This window comes from Pinus tabuliformis, chromosome X, assembly GCF_031772625.1.
Source record: "Pinus tabuliformis cultivar Carrire ecotype Pingquan chromosome X, CPIR1, whole genome shotgun sequence".
Classification (NCBI taxonomy): Eukaryota; Viridiplantae; Streptophyta; class Pinopsida; order Pinales; family Pinaceae; genus Pinus; species Pinus tabuliformis.
This window is the reverse complement of record NC_142308.1, coordinates 1,185,910,911-1,185,934,898: the sequence shown is the minus strand read 5'-3', so window position 1 is coordinate 1,185,934,898 and position 23,988 is coordinate 1,185,910,911. Positions and strand designations below refer to the sequence as shown.

Genomic DNA, 23,988 nt, shown 5'->3' with positions numbered 1-23,988 from the left:
TGAAATCTCGGAATGCACAACGCAGTTCAAATATGGTGTCCAATTAAAAGAGATAACTAAAAACATATATCCTGTATAGGAGAATGGCAGGTGGGTGGAAAGCTTCATTTTTTTTTATTCACTTTATGAATAATAAAGGTGGATTCATAATGAAATATTTGTATTTTCATTTGTTGATGGGTAGAGTAATAAAAGTCGACAACATTACATATTCACTTGCAATAACCTCCCGATCCGGTAGACTAAAGACATTTTAAACATATTTCAAAGAAATGTATTACATGTAAATTAATATTTCAAAGAAAGGAAATAGTAATTGCAATATCATTTGCAATGTTGAGCTCCCAACGGAAATTCCCACATGTTTCCAACCAAATTAATATGTTCGCAATACTTTTGCAAGTCAAATCCAAAAGACTTGTGATATCCAGATAGTTGGCAGCACGTGCAATGTGAGATAGAGTTAAACGATCAACGTCGAGGAACTCAACATCCCACTCGTCGATGTCGTCTATTGTTTCCATGGGACGCGGTGGGTGATGTACATGATATTCACAATATTTGATAACCTTTTCCAGGATTTCACTGGAGACATTGGGCAGAGCAATGGGGTTTTGAGTGCCCAAGTCCTCCATTAAAATCTTTATATGCACTGACTGTAATGCCACCGCCTTCTCCACCTCGAATATTTTACCGTCAGAGCTCTGCAACCTCACCATCTCTTTGCATTCCTCTTCCTTTCCCTTCCCTGACGTCTCCGCAGCCATTGCGGACGATGGGCTAACAAAGAAGTTCGTATTACTGAAAGCGATGGATCTTGTTGACTGTTTTTAAAATGCGTGTTTCTTTAAAAGTATTACTCAAAGCGAGTGATCTTCCTGACTGTTCGGTTTGAATGAAGTTCGTAGAAGTCAAAGCGATTGATCTTCTTGATTGTTTCGTTTGAAATTTGAATGCGTGCCTGGATATAAACTTTTTCTATGGCCAAGATCCATGCAACTCGTATTTCATTGGTCATATTAATTTAATAAATTTTATGCTCTAAAATTATCTTTCTATGGCCAAGATCCATGCAACTCGTATTTCATTGGTCATATTAATTTAATAAATTTTATGCTCTAAAATTATCTTCATGTGGGCTTCATTGAGAATCTTGCGAGTTAATATTTTCTATTTAACTTTAATTCCATATGTTTTAGAAGGATTCTTCTCACACTTGGTCTCCAAGATAAAATATTAATATTAATATTTATTTTCTTTGAAATATTAATTTACATGTAATATATTTCTTTGAAAGATGTTTAAAATGTCTTTAGTCTGCCGGACCGGGAGGTTATTGCAAGTGAAAATATAATGTTTTCGTCTTTTATTACTCTACCGATCAACAAATGAAAATACAAATATTTCGTTATGAATCCACCTTTATTATTCATAAAGCGAACAAAAAAAAGAAGCTTTCTACCCGCATGCCATTCTCCTATATAGGTTATATGTTTTTAGTTAACTCTTTTAATTGGACACCATATTTGAACTGCACTGCGCATTCCGAGATTTCAACAGTCACGTCCATACATTTTTCCCATGTAACAAATAGCGGAAACTTTGATCCGATCCACGTAATTGGCAAGGTGAAAGCAATCAGTCGGAAATGAAATATTAATTTACATGTAATATATAACTAAAATTTACCAATCATAACTCTACTTTATTTCAATTATACAGTGATTTAAAAAAATGGAGTTTATTTATTTTAAGTTATTATAATTTGAAGTAATAATTATTAATTACATCTGTCGAATTTTAAGTAATAGGGAAATTTTGAGAATTTCCCTTGCCCCACCACCTCTTGGATTCTGTCATCATATCAGCAAGAAAAATGAGGTAATGTCCTTCGAAATCGATTGGCTTTCCGAAATTCTAGTAGATCAGCCATAGTTGGTGCCACATGACAGAAAAGGAGGTACATTTTAGTATTTTATTCATTGTGTTTCCATATGTCGAATTTAAAGTAATAGGGCAATTCTGAGAATCGCCCTCACCTCGCCACCTCCGGTGATCATGGTGGCAGGGCGAGGGCGATTCTCAGAATCGCCCTCTTACTTCAAATTTGACAGATGGAACTACCCAAGTAAAGATATTTATTTATACTTTTCCCACGTGATGGAGAATATTTTTGACTCCTTCGAAGTGTGTTCCAAGAAGGTTGACTTGTCTTTCCAAAATAGCTATTTTCATGCTTTCTCTAATGCCAACTTTTCTTTCACTTCTTTCTTGTGTCTATAATGTTGAATTTTCTTTCACTTCTTTCTTCATGTTTGTTGTACACTAGATCATGACAACGTAGAAATTCAACCGAAAGATTAAAAACATGCGGCTGTAGTGACGGCAAGAGTTGCAGCTCTCTCTGATGGCATGCTCATGATGGTGGTTAATGGAAGCTATGGCTGCTCACAACTCCTCCCACGTATAATATAAAATTAATTTTCTCTACATAGTGCGACTGCACCTTATTAAGTGGGATGCACAGCTCAAACTGATCGGATTCGAGAATGATAGAATGTGTGATACTGTTCTAGCAATTATGCTATATATTTTGTTTAATTAGTTCTTAAACAAATAATTATCTTTAATACCCTAATAAAATTAAACCTCACAAAGAATGAATAAATCTCATGGTTATTCTTTACTTTACTTCATTACATCCATCTTAAAAAATACACAATTTTAATAAACTAATGAGGTCCTTGTTCTGCATAGAAATATGTATGAAAAGGTTATGCAGAAGGAAGCGATATTTCTGAAACCAACATTTGAACATTAAAAATTAAAAATTAAAAAAAAAATTATCATGCATCTCCATATAGGTGCTGACAACCGCTTTGGATTTGGAACCATAGGCTGGCCGGGTGCTGATGTTGGTGGGGGTTGTACTCTTGGCAGGTCAGTATATAGGATTTGGTAATTCATTTATGGAAATCTATCATTGTAGCAACTTGTATCCATGTTATCTCATGTGTTGTGTTAGTGTTATATGGTTTAGAGTTTTTTAAGTATATTTTGTTTGTTGAATTTATTTATAAGTTGGTAGAAATTTGTTAAAATCACAAATTTCAATTCTGAATTTTTAGTTAAAAGGTTTTTAATTTTTAGTTAAAAAGTTTTAAGGATTTTTTTTAAGTGTTGAATCTATATATAGTTAAAGATTATATTTTAAATAATGAATGTTAATGATTTAACCAAAAATGATTTCTTTGACTACATAATAGTTAACCAAAGTCATTTATCCAACTTTTTTGTTTCCGCCAATTTACTAACTTGCATGAACGTCTTAATGGAAAAGAAACATGCATGAATGTTATAGTTCATAATTACATTCCCATTGGAGATGCATAAAAGGAAATAGCTATGCTTGTTTTCTCAAACATATTATCATAATTTGTAATCTTACAGGTGTGTTACATGTGTGTTATATATTGTGATCGTGAGTTATAATTGTGAGTTTCTAGATTACTATCTTTAGCTAAACAAATCCACTTTCTTAGAGCTTGAATAGGCCTAATGGTTAAGAGCATGTGTTTCCTCCTGAGAGGTCACAGGTTCAAAAATCAAAAGGGGTTAGAGTAGGTATGCCTTCGTAGACATAATAATCAAATCGTTGCGTGGAGGTGGGTCTCTTGTCCCACAAACAAGGGGGTCTCATACAACAATTTGGTGTCTAGCTTGGCTATGACGATAGAGATTTTGAAAAGGTTGTTACCAGAAGGAACATTGTTGAGATGGGAGTCTGTTGGAACTAGTCGTAGATCTAGAAGAATTTTGAAACCCGAAATGGTGGACATGAATGTGGACTCAGATGGGGCACTAGTTGATGAAAGAGAAGAATATGGAACATCTTTGTCTGCATCCTATCATTCAAATGAAGATGTGAATTCTCATGGTGTGCAAGAAAATACAAGTGAATTTGAATAGTTGTCTAAGATAGTTACATCGTATCTTGAAATAAAAATTTTTATTTCCATATGGTGTTAAATCAGAAGTTATCAGTCATTTTTATGTTGTTTGATTATATGTCTTAATTACGATAATTTTTAATGTTTAGAATATCTACAATGCAACATTAAATTAAAGACATAATGTATGTTTCATTCAGTATACAAATAATGACATTTTGATTCATTTAGTCATGTAATTTGTTCATAATGGCATGCTTTTTTAATTTGATCGTTGAAAAAATTCCAATTTCTTTTGTATCTAGCATGTTATGGTTGAAAACATGTTGAATTTATACTTAGGAAAGAAAAATGTTATTTTGCCAAAAACATTAGTGTGTTTTTTTCCTCATAAACAACTATTTTTTGCGCATAAAAATTCAGTTTTACTAGCATTTTTTTAAAATGTTGAAAATTGACCCTAAAAAAAAAATCGTCATTCTAGTATCAACACTTTTTCGTTTTCAAGGTTTTTTTTGCATGAAAATTTCGTTTTCACTGCCATTTTTAAAACATGTTCAAAATTGACCCTAAATAAAAAACCATCATTCCAGTATACACATTTTTCCTTTTTAACATTATTTTTGATGTTTTTTTGGGTTTTTTTGGCTAGAGTTCTCGTTTTGAGTTTATAGTTCCCCTTTCAAAGTCTACATTATTCTTGGTTACTTGATTATCTATAGCAATATGCTCTCTTTCTCGTCGGTTGATGGTCATCCTGCTCAAAAAAGTGTTTCAAACCATTAGATTTATGTTTTAAATTTTTTACTCCTGCACACATAGGTTTCCTTTTAACACAGTCGCATGTAGGGCTCTCGTATACACGGGTTACCTGTATTCAACTCGTCTGTACACAGAATTGAAATTTTTGACATATTTTCCTACGATCAAAACTTGAAAAAAACATTAAAAAAGTATCACAAATAATTACAAGCAGGATATAAGGGTTACCTCGAAGTTTTGGAGCGATTTGAACTGTTCAATTGGTCAGAGGAAGCTTGTTTGGGTTTGTCTCCACAACTCCTTGCTCAATACACAAATGACAAAACTGTGAGTCCAAAATTCCTTATATAAGTTGAAAAATAAAAATTATTTTTTCAAAACTTGATTTTTTCCTTATGGACTTTTTTACCTTGTGGCTTGGAGTCTTGAGAATGGGTTGTCCTTTTAGGAAATTTTGGATACTTCCTCGAGACATCATTTTGGTCCCATGACCAGAGACCCATCATGGTAGGTATCATTTTCTTATTGGCATATAGGTTAGAGAATACCACTTTCCACTGGGTTTTGCATACTGGCCTCCATACTGCGATACGTTAGCCATAGGGTTGACCCCATTGTATCTTGGTTTGCAAACCATTTTCACTCGCCGACTTTAAAAATCATGATACGATGGTAGAGCCAACCTTTACATGGGCATCTTAGTTAGATCCTTGCTGGCATTGGTTGCCCATGCTGCTATATTGAGTAGGCTCAGAAGTCCTCTTTAGTCCTACCATGACTTGTGCATTGAAGACTCATTCTCATTATTTTGTGCTACTTTACGGCCTTATACCCTAGAGGCTCCTTTGTGTTGAGTTGTACTATTGCATTGCATATTGACTACTTGCACCTTTTGGCCTTAAGCCAACTTCACTTGGACTCATGTTTAAGCCACTTATCGACGATGTCTTATGCAAAATCAACCTTGCAATCACTTAGCCTCTACAACTTGACACACCCTTATACCCATGGAAAGAACATCCATTTGAGTGTCCTTGACTAGTTTTGCCACCTTGCATTAGGCATAGGAATGTTCCCCTCCTAGGAACTAGAGCATCTGCTTTTTTGACACTTGCTCTGTCCATTGTACTATAACATTCTTTTATTCTTTTTCAAGCTTCATATTAAAAAAAAAGACAAAAAAAATTATATATTCCAAAAAGAGTGGGAACGTGACATTATTTCCATATTTTTATGGTAGCTAGAGTTAGTCGTGTCGCCCTTGAAAAAAGCACTCAAAAGAAAGTCTTTCCTCCATTGGGGTGGGCTCTAGTTTGACTTAGGAGAGCCTTAACCTTATTATCGAGTTAGTCCTCCTCTGATTGGCTACCTCTTCCAATCATATGGAGAGTTTTCGTATGCCTCCTACATGACAAACTTATACAAAGTTATCATATGTTGCCATGTAGTCACAGTTGAGTCATGCTTTTGTTCAGGGAAAGTAAACTTGAGTCAGCCTCTCTACCGTGTCCCTTGACCTATTTTTCAGTTGGCCATCCCTGGTTGTCAGCGTCATGTTTTCTATCACATCAGTTTTATTGGCCCTTTGCTCGTGCTAGTTTTAGAAGGTCTCCATTAACTCCTTATTGGCGGGTCTTGTCCTTATCGATTATGACAAATTGCTCTGAGGGTAGATCTAGAGCCACACCTTGGCCCTATTTTCATTATTTATAGGTCACCTTGTGCTCAACATCAATCAGTATCATGGGTCTTCGACTGGGTGGTTTCCCTTGTGTTCGACATTAGCTTTTATTATCACACATTGGGATTCATGCAGTGCCTTGGTTTCCATTTGACGCTATTGGTGGATTCCTCGCCTCTATGTCAGCTTTCATTATAGTTTGGTTCAGACGATTTCTATCGTGTGCTAGCCACATCTTGTGTATGCCAGAAACGTGCTTCAGTTGAGTTACTACATCTTTGTTCGTCCGATTCCTTCCACATTATTGGCCTACAAGTTACACTCGAGCTAGATTGATGAAGGATGCTTTAGTGCCTTCCTTCTAACAGATATTTTCCCATCAACTTCAGCTCATTGCTCTCAGAAATTGATCTAGAGTCCATTTGGCAATACCTTAGGACTTACAGTCATCAGTGGAAGATTCCTTTGCTATCGGTAGTGGGAAAACAACATTGTCTCCTGATTGATAGATTCTTTCAAGTGTTCGACTACAACTCATTTATTCGCACTTATTAGAATTTACTAGGTACCTTGACTCTCATCATCATTATCAGTGAGTAGTCTCACATTTGTTAATGGTATACATCAATGACTGGTAATCAAATCACTTCTCACATGGTCGACTTTAGATCATTCATTTCCATTATGTAGAAATGTACCATGGCGGTCAGTGAAGACCTCAGGTTTGCATCAACCTCTCTTGGTTCACTTCTCAGTTGTTCATGTTTCTGCTAGTTGACACCATCTGTTAGTCTCAGTCTTTGCAGCCTTTTTCCAGTGATCAAACATGCTCTTACAAAGTGATTTTAAGGTGTCAAGGTCAAATTTTGTCATTTCAGTGAGTCTTCAAGTAAAATTTGGTCACTAGGTATTAGGTCTAGGGTTTGCTTTTACTCTTGTCAAAGTTGTCCAAATGTTGGTCCATGTCACCATTCAGCTGACTATACCATTATTCATAGGGTTTTCATCATCATGTCAAGTTCCACTGGGTCATTTTATACCTTGATCATGCTTCAGTTGCGCCTAGGTAAGGTTCATTTCCCTCTCCTAGGGTTTTGAAGGCAATTTCTCTTGGATGGTCAAATCATCAGCAAAACTTGTATCCTGATGTTAATACACCTTCCCCTATCCTTAATGTACCTTATTAAACACTTCCCATCATTGATATCCCTCAAATTCCTCATTTTCACACAAACCCTAGTTTCTTGCTACAACTTGGCAATCTTCTAGGCTAGACCTGTGTTTTGCCCTTTTGGACTCCTTCCCCTCACTCAATCTCTGAAATTCCACTTTCTCCTACTTCCTAACATCCCTCCCTACTTCCCAAAATTTTCTCAAGAGTTTAGAAGCCCTTTATCCCCTTCATTTCACTTCATTTCAACAAGTCCCCTGTTCCACACATCGCGGTAGGTTTTACTCAAATGATGTTTCTGAGCAAGGAAATATGAATTTAGAAAAACTAAGAGAGGTTTTTGTCCACCATTAGCCAGGGAAGAGAAACCTCCTTCACATTTTACACAAGTGTCATGGTTTTAGAGAAATGTCAAAAATATAGTTGCCTCGAGAGAATTGATGCACCTCTGAAGCTACCTTGGGAAAATCAAGTTTTCTCCTAGCTTGGTTGGCCAATACTTGATTTATGAGTCAAATGATAAATAGACACAAAGAGCTTTCCAATGAGCTATCATGAGCTCAATTTGGAGTTGAGAAAGACCTTCAAAAGTTGACTGCAACAGCACTCTGCCTTTAGGCAGCCTCATTTGGCACATTTTTACCAGTCTTAGGAGATTTGATTTTTGACAAGGAAAATGAACACCAAATTGAAAACTTCTAATTTGGTTCAAAATTAAACTCAATAAAATTTCCAACGAGCTATCCCGTGCCCAATTTGTACATTGGGAAGGCCTCCAAAAGTCTCCTGCAAAAAGTGCTACGCATTGGGCAACTGGCGCGGCGCATTGGGCTGCAATTTCCAGTGCAAATTTACACTGGCACGGCGCATAGAGAAGGCACAGTGCATTGGGTTTGTGGTGCGGCGCATAGATCTGGAAGCTTGATTTCACTCACAAACTCTCCCAAATTGCAAAATTTTCTCAATCTTCTTGTGTTCAAGTAAGTTAACATTTCTCCCATGACCAATGAATGAGTTACCTTGGTGTTTATGGTGATTTAGTGAGAAATTTTTCAAACCCTACCTCCTTGCGATTTTTCCTCAAAGGTAATTGCTGCCTAGGGTTTATATTGACTATTTAGCCATCAAGTCCACCTTTCTACTCCCTTGCTCCATTTTCCCTCATTTCCCTATTCCTTAAACTCACGTATCCCTAAATTCACTAATCCCATATCCCAATTCCCATTTCCCAAAGTCCCAAATACAAATTCCCAAACCCTAGTCCTATACTAAAAGTTCCCAAATTATTCTCTAATTCCCTATTCCCTTAACTAAACCCTACCCCAACAGTCCCTAAATCCCTCATTGTTTCCACCCTCCATAGTCCCACATATCACTCTTTCCCTTGGTGGCAAAAGTCAAAACACATCACAGCTCACCTACTTCTCATCAAGAAACCATCCAAGAGCAGCTGGCGAACATCAAGGCCTTGTCCCTTAACTTGGAGAGGGATAAGTGGATTATAAAATACCTGGAGCATAGAAATAAGCAGCTTGAAGATCAACAAGCAATCATGGAGTTACAAAACATTCGAGAGAATTGCCATGCTGCCCAAAGGAGGACGGTGGAGCTCACTTCACTTGAGCAAGAGATCAATGCCGATTGGGAGTCCTGGCTTGAGAGAACCAACATACACTTAGATATATTTTTGGAGAATGCCAAAAAGTAGAAAAACATATTGAGGAACATGGCATATCGTTACTTGGCGAGAAACAAAGTGTGCAAGGCAAGAATCAGGAGCTTGAAAGCAAAGTTGAAGAAGAGATCGAGGAGGCGAAAGGAGCATGATAGACTTCAGATATTGGCTGAGGCTTCTTTGGCCCATCACAACACTTGATGGAGAAGACTCAGCCCAAATTTCAAAAAATTTGGGACACTTTTTTCTTTTTTGAAATTTTTGGACTAAAACACAGAATTTTCTGCCCTATGCGCCGCGCCACCTGGCGCTCGCTTTTGATAGGAGCCTCCAAATGAAAGAAAATCAGCATTTTTGGATTTGGCATGAAAAAATATGCTTTCCTACCAATGGCCAAGAAATTTGGATAGGTTTTGAGCCCTCAAAAAGGTTAGAAACACTCAAAAAATGACCTCACTGCCCCTATTTTGACACACATGGAGCAATGTTGGGAGAACTAACTTTTGGAGAGGAAAATGGATGCCAAATTGAAAAATTCCACTTGGGTTGGAAATTAGATAGGCTGACCTTTCCAACAAGCACACCTAGAGCTCATTTCAACACTGGGAAGGCCTCCAAAGGTGGGTCCAAACAGGCGCTACGCATAGAGAATCAGGCGTGGCGCATAGAGGAAAAATTGCCAATTTGACCAAGTATTGCTCTGTTTTTTGCCCAGCTTTGTCCAGTTTGACTTTTTCACTTTCTTAACGGAAAATTTATGATGTAATATAATTTACATTGATGGATCATGATGTAAATATGTCAAATTGCACTCATGGAGGTAGATTCATCCATAAAAAGTTAGTTTGCAATTGAATGAATAAGTTGCCTAGTTTTTAGAGGCATGTTGTTCCACTACCTAATTTGTAGTTCTTAGTTTAGAATTAGTTGGAACAACTCCTAAACTCATGAGCTCGACCCCTACAGGCTAGGATGAGTTGTTTTTTGTCTATATCTTATGTTTTTTCAGTCATTAGCATGGTTGGACTTTTGAGAAAGCCTGGAGTTTCATTATACATTCATATCAGCATTTTGGCTAAGGAATTGAGACCAGGATTGGCAGCACTCTTTGGGATCCATGTAGCGATTTGTCTTGGTACAGTGCTTTTCTTTGTAATTGTGAATTTTCTTATATGTCATGTATGCCATTCTCTATCTGGTTTCTTCTGAACTAAACAAACAAGAATGTAAGTAGAATACATTGAAATTGCAGTGCTCTACTTGAAGTTTGCTTTAGTTTCTTGATGTTTTCAGCTGTTTGGGGAGGATCCATGATTTCTCTTGCCCTCTTCAACACCTCACATGTCTATTACTTCCATCTCATTCAATTTTAAATGCCAAAAACAATTGCCTACCTTGCCCCATTGAGATCTCTGCAAGACTGAGGCTCAATCCCCACACCCAAAATCTACCTTTCCTTCTGAGCCAACAAAAACGTCATTTTATTCAATCAAAATCTCTTGCACATATACCTAGCCTAAGATTAGTAGTTCAATCAATCATCTCAAGGCCTCATCGATTATAATCTGCTGAGATTGACCCAGATAGAGCCCTCCCCTGTCCTGGTAAGGCTAGCTACCAGGTTAAGTGTGGTTTGATGTTTGCCCTGGATCCTAGCTTTCTCATCTTGAGGTAGATTTAGGCTCTAACACCATCCACATTATATGTTGCAGTTCCTTCCAGTGACATATTATATGCTGGAACCCGAGTTGCAATATAGTACCATTTATTCCATCATGTTCACTTAGTACTATTTCGATCAGTTTCCTGACATCAGTGATTAGCTTCATACTTCAGCATCATTGGTCAGCTTTTTATATGTGATATTCAGACATGTACTTTCTTAATTATAATCAAAGGATCCATTATGTATTTTTAGTTCCTTTATAGTTATATGCATATTAGATCCACTTTTGTACTTGGCATGTGGACATGTTTTACTATTTCTGAGCATGGGTATGCCCACCTCAGACAATAGTTTCTTTCTAATCTCTTTCATTGTCTTGGCAGGCTTAATTTTGGTGAACTCCTCCTCGGTCTCAGCATGATTCCTTCCATACACTTAATACATTTTAGTCATCATATACCCCTTCTAACATCATATATTAGGAGGCATCTGTTATAGCACCATTTACCACTCTTGGTACATCTGATGCTTTGATTATGGCCTAGGGCAATCCTTCTTTCCAAACTTGGTCCAAAATCTAAAATACAATTTTTTATTCCCTATACGCTACTTTTCCCTGCGATAAAAGCATGCACACGCGGGTCACATGAAGACTTGGTGTATTTTTCCAAAGTAAAACACTTGCATGTTTCAACTTGCTCAAGTGTACCTTTGGGAAGACTAGTATAAATTTGCTGCAATATCTTTAAATCCCCATGATGCAAGTGGCCCAATCACCTATGCCACAACTCGCCAACATCTTGGCTCTACACCCTGTTTTCTTTTGTGTTTAAAGAAGCACACTCCTCTACCTCCATCTCATAGTGATTCTTCACCTGAATCCATATCTTCTTTACTTGACCAATGGCTACGTGTTGAAGGAACACCTTTCCTTTCGAGAAGATCACATCATAGCCTCTATCCTCAATCATGGCGATGGATACCAAGTTATTCTTTAGCCCAAGCACATACATAACATTCTTCAAGGTGAGTGGAGCCCCATACTCTCTCTGAAAAGTAATCATGCCCAATCCAGTAACATTATACTTCCCCTCGTCATCCATCTCGATATGCATCTAGGGATCTTTCTCCTCTAGGTCACTGAATAACTCTTTGTCACAATTCATGTGGAATGAAGTTTCATTGTCTATTTACCATAAACTTCCCATCATTGATGACAAAATGCATGCAATGAGGGAAAAGTTTAATTCAAATTGAGAGGCCAAAGCCTCACCTGCCACTCCTCGAGAGGACTTCTTCTTGGACTTCTTGAGTGGACAATTTGTAGAAAAATGGCCTAGCTCATGACAATGAAAGCACTTAACTTTCATCATGTCTTTCTTCTTACCTCTATGATAAGAATCCGATTTGGAATGGGAAGCTTTCCCTTTCCCCATCTTCACCTTAATTGCTAAGGCAAAATTCTCTTCATCATTAGTCTTTCATGAAGAGCCATCCCTGGTGTTCCTCTTAATCACCTCCTGCATCGAATCTGACCACAGTCGTTCCCAATCCAGCAACTTTTCCTAACTATTGATAGAGTCTTGATAACTATGCCAACTCTTTGGGAGTCCTAGAAGAGATATTGACCTTAACATCCTTGGGAATCATGATTCCAACAATTCCAAGTTCATCACAACATTGAGTGAACTTGGTCGATTATTTTGGAATAGTCTCTCCTTTCTCCATTTTTGAATAGTCACTGTTGTTATGATACAAGTTCATAAATGCTTTCCACATAGCATACAGAGTTTCCTTTCCATGGAGACTTGAGACAATGTGGTCTCGAACTCCCTCAAGGATTATCTGGCTTGCCTTCACCACACACTTCTTCCATTAGGCCAAATTCTATTCATCTAATGTTGTTGGCTTAGGAATTTCTTGATCAACAAATTCCTTCAAGGCATTATCCTCTAGCACAGCCTCCATTCTATCCCTTTAGGCTATAAAACTTGAGTTGTCTTCCACGACATACTGGAACTGCAAACTGTCGAATACCATCAGCCGATACTGATGTATGTATTGCAAATTCGAATTTCACCTATAGGCAAAAATAAAAACTTTGAAATTTCCTCTACTATACTATTCTCAACTATGATACCATGTAGAAAATCATGTAGATTCACAAGGTCATGTAATGTACTAAAGCACAGGGCAAGAATCTACTTCTACTTTCAACCAACAGAATCCAATAGATCAATGTAAACAATATGAACAAGAAGAAGATAAATCTATGGCACATAACCCAATACGTATAAGGGGAAAGCCTAAGCTGAAAACCCCCACTATCGGTATTTCATTAAATGAGAAATAAAAGATGATAATACGATTCTTGTTCTCACAAGAAAAATCCCAGTAGTCCGTATGGTCAATCTCTCTAAGATCATAAGCTAGCTCTTGGAAAGAAATTAGCCAACTCTGTAGCTCTCCAAACCCCTAATCTCTTATGTAACTCCTAGAATGAATAACATGTATTTAAAGGGAATTCATGCCTCCAAAACTACACAATCCAAGCATAGGATCAATATCTCATACATGCATTATATTTACACTCCAGTAAATAATACAACTGATAGTACACTGTCTGTGCACCCTAGTCTCAACTGGGTCTTTCTCAGAATCTACATGCATGATTTTCTGATGAGGGAATCTTCATTTATCTAGAGTGACACTTGTGGATGCATTAGTGCATGAACTAATTGTTAAGTCTCTATTAGTTCCGCAAACCACTTGGAAACTGAACTTAACTTAGTAAACTGAGTGATCTAATTTCCAAATCAATTTAAAATCATACGAGACCCTAAAAAATTAGGGAGAACATATACATGACTTCAGAAATTCTTCCAACTCGAAATTCCTAATTTAATTAGGTTAATTAAACTTAATTAACTATTTACAAGTTGCTATGAGAATGTAATTCGATTTTAATTTTGAGTGTAATTCAAGGAAAAATTAAACTGGAATTTCTTGTTTCCATTTCTCAACACAATAGGTTTGTTGGGAAGATTAAAGGGCTAAAAAATAAGGTTAGGGAATGGAAAAAATGATCTAATTGATATGTTGTTAACAATAGGACATTGAAGCATATAATTCAAGAATCTAGAAACAGAGGAGGAAGTAATGTGAGTATTTCAATTAATGTAGTTGGTCTTTAGTAAAGGGGCCACAACCTCACATTTTTTTAAATTTTGGCCTTTGTCTTTTGATATGGCTTGCATGAGGATATGCAAGAAGATCAGTGTGGGGGTATATTGAGCCTCTACTTTGTCTAAGTTTTCTACATATATTTTTCCAAAATATCTTATGCTATTATAATTTTTTCAAGCTTTTATACATGCATTATAGGGTAATATGTCAGTATTTGATGAATTTTTTCACTTTTAATGATTTAAATGAATTTATGTAGAAAGGTCACTAATGATGTCTATGTGGAGGCCATTCTTGTGACATGTGTACAACTCATGTTCAATCGGTACATTTAATGTTCTAGCAACATTGTTCTTGTTCATTGAGTGAAGTTAGTGTTCCCACCTCCAAGATTATCATATATCTAGCTGTCACAAGGATAATTTAGCACATGGGTTTTCTTAAGTGAAGGTTCAATATGGTATAGTGTTCTGCTAACTGCACCTATATTTCTGGAGCAAGCATGAAATTCATTTTCAAAGATTGCGTCAACTTCCATCTATGAATAATCGGTCTTCTTATGCATGAATAGTAATGATCATGTCAGTGAATTATTTCTACCATATTATTAACAAATAATATCTAAGTTGAGGATGTCGTTTCCTTGAAGAAAGATTAGATCAAATTATAATCCTGAAAGTAAGCATACGAATTGGTTGGTGATCCATGAAATCCAATCCATCAATTTTGTTCATAGCTAGGATTTTCATACAAATATGTGGTAGGACTTGTAATCAGTTGTGAGTCGATAGATTAGTAAGAAATAGAGGGAAGCCAAGGGAGAAGTTTTGTTGTTTCAATGGGATGATCCTAGGAGGTTACCACTGAGACCAACCTCTGCTGTATTTTAGGCTCATGTAACAAACATTGAGAATTAATATAAGGTGACATTTGATTTATATTTATTGTCCTTGGTTTTGCTAAAGTTGTGATTCACTCCTTTTAGGGACAAGAAGTTGGGTGGTCTTGGCCCACCATCCCAACTCTTGTCCCCCATATCTTTATATTTCGTTATTTTTTTTTACATGCATAACTATGTGACTGCTAGCATATATATAAGATGGAATTTCCTTAATCTTCCATCCAAATTTAGTTTGTAGTGGTGAAGTTTTATGTGAATTTGGTTGATATTGCATTTAAATTGATATTTGTTTTTCTTGAACTACATTGGTACTAGTGGAATCATGACTCAAAAGAGTGTGATGAAGTTATTAAATGATATCAACACTGTATTTTTTGTTAACCGTACCCTTGTTATAATGTCAAATTTAGTATAAAACCAAGGCACCGATGGAGACCCTGTTGTATGTGACATGTCCTATGAGATTATGTATTGTCACCAAGAGTGATGAATTGATCTCAAATTTTGGATTGACTCTCTGAGATTATATCTATTTAATATTGCACACAAGCCATAAATAATGTCATGAGTAAAAACTTCACCATTGCATCCATCATTTATTTGACAAGTAATATCCACATTCATGATTAAAGATTGGCACCTCTACATTGTAATATCATTTGATGGTTTCTTTAAAGGACTAGGATGTACATCTATGTGGTTACATTTTTTAATACATCGATGGCTTTTGTTATTGGTTTGAATTGACATTTAATCATTACTATGTGGAGTTGATTTCACTTCTTCGAAAAACCGTTGAGACATATAAGCCTTTGATGCTCTAAATATATATTGAGATTGGGCATAGAGTATGGTTATAAGCTATATTCTCAAGAGTTTGGATTGATTTGACAAGTCTTGACCTCGAGTTGTTGTGGTGATCCTAGTAAAGAACTCAAATTAACTTTGATATCAAAATAAAATTCATTTTTTAATTTCTTAAGAAAATTCTTATAGATGGAGTGTCATAATTTAAATTTTAATAAATAGGGAAAATTTATGATAGCGAGGCTATCAACGCTTTCAGTATTTTCAATAATTTTTTTAGAACAATGTTGTTATCACATTTTTTACAATGTAATTTTAAAACAAAACACTGACAACGAGAGCATTAGTGTAAAATTGTAATAAACAGTTTAAAACGCTAGCAATGGGATTGTCAACATTATTTGTAATAAATAGGTTAATTCTCCTAGCAATGCTTCGGGACTGAATATAATTGGAAAAGTGAATATCTCTAACAACAAGGATAGCATTGTTTCCTCATTTCTCTAACAGGACAATTGTTAGCGATTAAGTTGTTTTTAAATATTTGAAATGTTGACTATATTGACCATGTTAGCGTCGATATTTTAAACACAGATGTCTCTATTATGTTCAAAAGGGTAACATATGAATTTAATCATGCTTAACTAATGTAATTATTGAGAACGCCATGTGATCGATTCCTCCATACCAAGTGAACTCTGATTCACAATCATGACTAAGGTTGATGTTCTGTTTTACCTTAACACATAATTACATTCACCGTATATTACACCTCGTGTCCTGTAAGCGGTTATATGGGTATGCTTTCCTAGATTTCCACTTGGTGATTGAAACTATTTTCATGGCAAGGACACAACATTAAATCCCATAGATAATACCAGTCAGAATGGGAAATGGAGGCATGTTATACCAAATTGAAATGAAAGGACTGGAACTGTTAGATGTCTACCATGATCTCCTACATTTGTTCCAATAGGCAGGGTGGAGTTGGGTTTTCCATCGGTGTTCTGACTACCATGATTTGGTAGCTTAATCATTTGCAACAACTTTCACTGGCATCCATGTGGAGGTTAGTGGTTTAGTGTTTGAAGTCATAGAGCGCACTATTGTCAAAGCCATAGCTCTACCCATGGACAATGACAAGGGCTTTCGCAGCCATATTCTAGCATGCATAAATGTTTTGTCTTTTTTCAAAGAATATCATGGAGTAGAGAACTAGAATTTCGAGGTTTTAAAGGATTGGATACAAGACAAATGGTATGTCCCCTTAAGGCTTTGCCAAAAATATTCTACTTGTGAGGGTTGTTATAATAGAGTCAGTTTGTATGATTTCTACTTCTTCACTCATTTAAATGGGTAGATTAGGATTAATCCCTACTTCTACTTGTGGAAAGCCTCAATCACATGGCTACTAGGTTCAGGGCAAGGGTTAACCCTTCCTCACATTTTATTTATCACAAGGCACTCATAATAATTTTGATAGAAATATATTTAAGTAAGCTATGGAGGACCCCAAACCATTTCCTTTTCTCAGGAGGGTTCCATCCTCAACCTCCTAGAAAGGAAAGAGATAAACCCTAAACTATCAAGAGGGTGAATGAGACTTACACTCAGGTTCCCATCTAGTCTCCCATCATGTGTGAAAACTCAAAAGCACCATCTACCTGAGCTAACCAAAAAAATCCCAAGGTCTATCAAAGGAAGAGTGCTCGACTTCACAAGCTGCAACCTACATCGTTGAAAATCCCAAAATCTCACATTAGCCTCACTACTTCTTCAAATTTACCTGCAAAGAACACCTGTGTAGACACATCCATTCCTAAAGATTTAAAGGGAAATAATATTATAACAGAGGAAAGGTAACCAACACTTGAGATTCTTAGACTGGGTAACAAACACATTAGGCCAACAAGCAAGCTATAGTACAAAATCAAGCTTGGAAGCAACCCAAAGTTATCTAAACAGGTCATTGAGATAGATGATGTGCCCCAAAAAGACTTAATCATAAATAAGAAACCTGCAAATTCTAATAAAAGGTCTATAGAGCCTCATAGTAAGCATGAAAACCCTAAAGGAAATAAATAGGTTTCCAAAGAAAAAGTCTTGGAGACTAAAAATAAGAATAAGCAGAGATTAGACAAGTTGGATGTGTTACTCAAAGCTGCCAGTACCCTTAGTTAATATGCCATGGTATCAGAACCAATTTTTTCCACTTGTTTAAATCAAAAAAATTAGTTTTTTCATTTTGTTGACAGTCGGCTAGCCAACTTTTTATACAGTATGAAATTTTGGAGAGATGACAATGCTTTCGTTACCATTTTTGAAAATCTTGATAGTGTGTCTGTTAGCTATTTTGAATAAACTATGCATAGTGGTTAATAAACGAAACCTACAGGAAAATGCCGAGAGTGTGCCTGTCAGTGATTTTTTCTAAAATGAAACAGAGAGGATGACATCTTTGTTTCCAGTGATATTCAAAAGGATTGACCTCCTGGTTGTTAATTGTATCTTAGATCGGAAAATTAGTGATACCGACAACCTACCTGTTAGCGATTTTTCCAGAAAATCATATAATAACAGAAGACATCCAAGCGAAGTGTTTATCAAGTAGGCAGAGGGACCTGGTTTGTTTAAAATCTACAGAGGGACCTGTTCTATTTTCCAGCTAGGCATTTGACCAAGAGCAATTTATTTTTTCCTAGATTTTAGCAGATTTGCCTACAGTTTTGTATGATTCATTCTAAGTTTATCTTTTTTGTGCATGAACTTAAAGGATATTTTAAAATATCCTAATACTTTAATTATGAGGATTCTATTATTTTGGAAATTGTTATGTGAAACTCTATAAAGACAGTTTATGAATAATGAAAAAGGGTTGGAAATCTTTTTGAAAAATTACTTGTAGTCTGGATATGTTTGAGCAATATTAAATGTATTTGCAGTGTTTGATGAGAAACTAGTATAAAACTCATTTGTTTCATTTCCTTGTCAATATTTATTTTTTATAATTGTCTCTTCCCTATTTGAAATGTTATTTTAATGAGATTGGATTTCATGTAATGCTCCTCTCTTAAATTATCAGTCATTAAATACTTGTTCTCAGCTCTTATAAGTTTTGTTTTCTCCAAGTCCTCCTTTCTTCTAAATCTCCAAAATAGTCAAAGGACATTCTACTCCCATACTTCGTGAAATTTTCTCATTAGATCTATGAGTTCATTTTGTTTTTAGCTTGACACCATGGTCAATGGTAGGTTTTGAGGATCATCCAAACATCTTATATCCAAACCCAAATCTAGCCACCTAAACTCAATTGCAAAAACCTTCTACTATAGTGACCATAGAATAGTTTAGTTTTATAGCAAGATCTCCCTTTGGGTTGAAGGGCCAACTTTCAACTTAAAAGTGGTTTGAGGTTACCTTAGGGTTCCTCCCTACAGCCAGGGTTTTCTCTAAGTGATAACATTTTGGCATGGTTGTTGAGGAGGTGAAGTTTCATGTCAAATCATCCCTAGGAGAACCATAAAGATCAGATCTGCTCTCTGATGGTGAATAGAGGATAGGCACAGAAAGGTTGTGTATGATTCACCTAGCGACTCTAATGTCAACGAGATCCAGAAACTGAAGCATCACTGACAACTCCATTTTCAAAGGAATATAGAGGTTGAGAACATTCATGGTGACTCCACTATGCTAATGAAGGACTTAGATACTGCTACAATAATTTCAAGGTATGAATGTTTGGACTTTTCAAAAACTCATGGTTTCCCTAATCCTTTACCCAAGGATGAATATTTTTTGAAGAATGGTCCAAAATTTAGTGGAGAGGATTTGAGAATGACTTTCAAACATATTTCAAATTTTTGTGACTTTACTAACCTTCTTAGAGTCAAATATGAAGATTTCTTTATCAGACTTTTTTATGATTCATTCCAAGGAAAGTGTAGAAGTTGGGTTGAAGGTTTACCTATAGAATCTATAAGATATTTTTTAGATTTTTGGCTCATCTTTTTGGAAACATGGATGGAGAAAACAGAATTTGTGGCAGACCCTATTTCCATTCAAGATTTTAAAGAATGGAATGATATGTACACTAATGATGAAGTGGATGAAAATTTTTCTTCATTTTTGTATTCTTATTTAAAGTCATGCAAATGTAGCTCGAAAGATAAAAATTTATTTTTTAGAAGAGTTGGCCAATGACATTGAAATCGGCATTGAAGTTTTAGAAGGTCATAATTTACCCCAGATTTTTCCATTTCAGGATCATTCTTTTGAAGCTTCATTTCAATGGAAAAAACAAGCTATATTATTGCCCCTTGGTTTTTAGAATGGAAAATATTATGACTTTAATGCTGAGATTGACATTTCATAACTAAAGCAAAAGGAAAAATTAGATCATCAGACAAGATGTGGTTTTTATGATTTCAAAGATCTTGTAGCTGTTTATATGGAAGAAAATTCCAGACTACATTCTCAATCATATTTTCACTGTGAAAAATAGTTTATTATCATTTTACATTTTTTTTATATTTTCCAATTTTTATTTTCTGAAGCACAGTAAAAAAGAGACAGTATTTGAGCAGCTAGTCGCTTGGTTGCATTGAAATTTTTGTGTTAGTTGACTGAGAAATTATTTTGGCACTTTAGGATAGGTTGGTGTGCCGATAAGCTCAACACTCTGAGCATGTTTTGTAGCAACTTACAATTCCATTTTTCACTTTGTAGTGTGTAGTAGTGTGGTACAATTCACAAGTTGCCAGTTTTAGGTAAAACGTTGGGAGGAAACCAATGGATGAGGCAACAGGTCTATGGGGATTTCTTGCTACCATCATTGATCAACAACATCCCTATGGAGCCAATTGTTATCACAATAAATTTCACTTTTTAAATTTGAAATAAAAATGCTGACAGTTACAGTGTGAGCATTTAAGTTGTAATAAACAGGGAAAATTTCTGATAGCGGGGCTATTAGCGATTTTGGTAATATCGATAATTTTTTTATAACAATGTTGATATCACATTTTTTACTATGTAATTAACAAAAACATTGACAATATGAGTGTCAGCGAAAATTTGCAATAAACAGTTTAAAGCACTAACAATGGGATTATCAGTGTTATTTGTAATAAATAGGTTAACTCTCCTAACAATTTTCAGGACCCAATATAATTAGAAAATTAAATATTGCTGACAATGAGGATAGCGTTGTTTTCTCATTTCACCGATAAGAAAATTTCCAGTGATTAAGTTACTTTTAAATATTTGAAATGTTAACTTTGTTGACCATGTCAACATCGGTATTTTAAACACAAATGTCTCTATTATGTTCAAAAGGGTAAAGTATGAATTTAATAATGCTTAACTGATGTAATTATTGAGAACACCATGTGATCGATTCCTATGTATCAAACCAAACAAACTCTGATTCACAATCATGACTAAGGATGTTGTTAAGTTCTAACTTAACACACAATTACATTCACTAAATATTACACCTCATGTACTGTAAGAAATTATATCGGTAAGTTTTTCAAGTTTTCCACTTGGTGATTGAAATTATTTTCATGTCAAGGACACAACATCGAAACCCATGGATAATGCCAGCTAGAATAGGAAAATGAGGCTTGTTAGACTGAACTAAACCTAAATCATTAGACTTGTTAGATGTCTATCCTAATCTCCTACATTTGTTCTAGCAGGCAGGGTGGAGTCTGTTTTTCTATCACTATTCTGATTACCACGATTTGGTAGCTTAATCATTTACAACATGTTTCGATGGTAGTCATGTGGAGGTCGTTGGTTTAGCATTTGAAGTCACATAGAACCCTATTGCCAATGCCACAACTCTACATGTGGATGGAGACAAGGTTTTTTGCAGCCATATTCTAGTAAGCATAGAAATTCCATATTTCTTCAAATAAGAGCACATAATAGAGAACTGGAAGGTCGGTGTTTGCAAGGATTGGCTACAAGACAAATGGTATGTCCCCTTACAATTTTTCCAACAATATTTTACTTGTGAGGATCGTTATAATAGAGTCAATTTGTATCATTTCTACTTCTTCGCTCATTTAGATGGGCATATTAGGATTAATCCCTGCTTCTACTTGCTGGAAAGCATCAGGCACATTATTACTAGGTTCAGAGTGTTGTCTCTCCAAGAGACAACCTTGGATTTCTTACAAGACTAGTGCCTATGCACATCTAGATTTTGTGTGTCTCAAATGATTCTAAGGAAGATGGAGACATCACATGTATTCTATATGTATATTAAGAGGAATGGGTTGGTTCATTCATCCAAAGGTATAAGCCATGTATTTATGGTATTTGTTCACATACTGGGCTCAAAGAAATATGTGCATAAAAGGATGGAGGTCAAGTAGTTTGAGGACTTACAATTAAAAAGATTTTATTGAGCAATGAGAGAGGATAAGAAGAAATATCAACTCATCGCATAGAGCTTAAAGAATCAAGAATACTACTCATAACACATAGAGCTTGAACCATTCACAATTTCTACACTTAATTGAGTTACGAGTAGATATAATGGACAAAAGAGAGACTGAATGCTATGATTCATGTAGCGCAATTTTGAAGATATAATCTCACTAATCCATACATGCACATGCATTAATAAGTCAATACAAATGAATCTATGGGGAGGTATGAAATGTTTTTAGTAGCTATGATTTCATGAATACAGAGAAGAAACATGAACATAATTGGTCTTAATAGAGGGATAACATATTCTAAAACTTGAAGGAGGAATCACCACCATTTACTTCATATTATGAAAGATTTATATTATAAAGTCATATAGTCTGAAAATAACATGTAGCATTTTATTTTTGATTTATTAACCTTTGTAGAGTGTTTCTTTCCCCTATTTATCTAAAGAGGCATAGCATTGAACATTAATTACAAAAAAATATCTTTCGGTCGAGTCTCAGCTGTGAGGTCGACTAGCTGTCTCGGCTAGGGATGGCTCCGTGGCCCAAAAAAATTACAAAATATTAATTTCCTCATTAAAGGGTGACACATTAGAGGGTGACAAATCAGTCAACAATTAGATGAACACGTTAATAAAATATATATGTGCCCATCCCTATGATCACTTCTGCTTTAGGTTGAATTTTGCTCGTGGCATGGCCTCTTGTGTTACTTAGCAGACTCCTATCGCTTCTGCCTTTACTGCTTGAACCATTCATCCTTGAAAGCTAGGAGTGGGCACGATGAGTTTCATGTCACAAAACTGAAGTAGAGGACCCTTGGGCAGTGCTTCGTCTTCCTCATTTATGGAGACACCATGCTGGATAATCAAGTCCTCTTGAGCTACCAAGTCCTTCTTCGCTTCTTTCAGTGTCAGCTCTAGTTCCATTTCATAGAGGGCCCTTTTGGATCAGCCCATGCTGAGTTTGAATGCTCCATCTTCATTATTAAATGCCACAGCTGTCGACCCACCACAACTTTAAAGTTATATACTACATGGTTGCAGAGTTCTCATATCGGGATTTCTCACTGAAATCCTTTACAAGACGGGGCCTCTAGATCTGCTTTATCCCTTTTCACCTCACGTGAGTAGGGACTACAGCTAGGTGCTGAGTCCTCGGGTGCTAGATCCAATAGACTCTCCTCAGAGGGGACTTTTCCTTTGTTACATAGAATCCTGAACACTGGTGGTTTAAAATTCTTTCCTTTGATATCTCCCCTTGACCCTTACGATCACTGATCTGCAGGATCAAGCCCACCCAGGATATCACAATCGCAATACAGGAGAGAGTGTAAGGATGAGTGGTTTTTTGAGGGGGGCATGAGCGCTAAGTGGTAAGTGAAGGGGGGGGGGGGAGTGCGAAATGATATGAGAGGGACACGTAGTGGCAGGGCTTAGTGGGGGAAACCACTTTTTCAAACCCCCCCAAATCGATAAAGGGAAACATGGCAGGGGGCCAAAGGCATGGGAGCAGTCGATCTAGAAGAGTCAATCTCGGCCATCCAGAGATGGGGGTGTTTATTTGATGGCATAGGAGGGACCCTGATATTGATGATGTCATCAGTGCCACGTGGAACCTCCTAAGTGGTGACACATGTCACCTGGATATGCCCACATATGACCCCTAAAAATGCCAAATCTACATTCCACATGTCCTCCATACTGCCACATCATGTTGACATCAACTGCCATGTGTTTT

General features: G+C 36.1%; 1 pseudogene; it reads right to left on the bottom strand.

Moving 5' to 3' along the window:
• Positions 1-296: 296 nt before the first annotated feature.
• Positions 297-767, bottom strand: LOC149144181 (uncharacterized; annotated as a pseudogene).
• Positions 768-23,988: the final 23,221 nt, after the last annotated feature.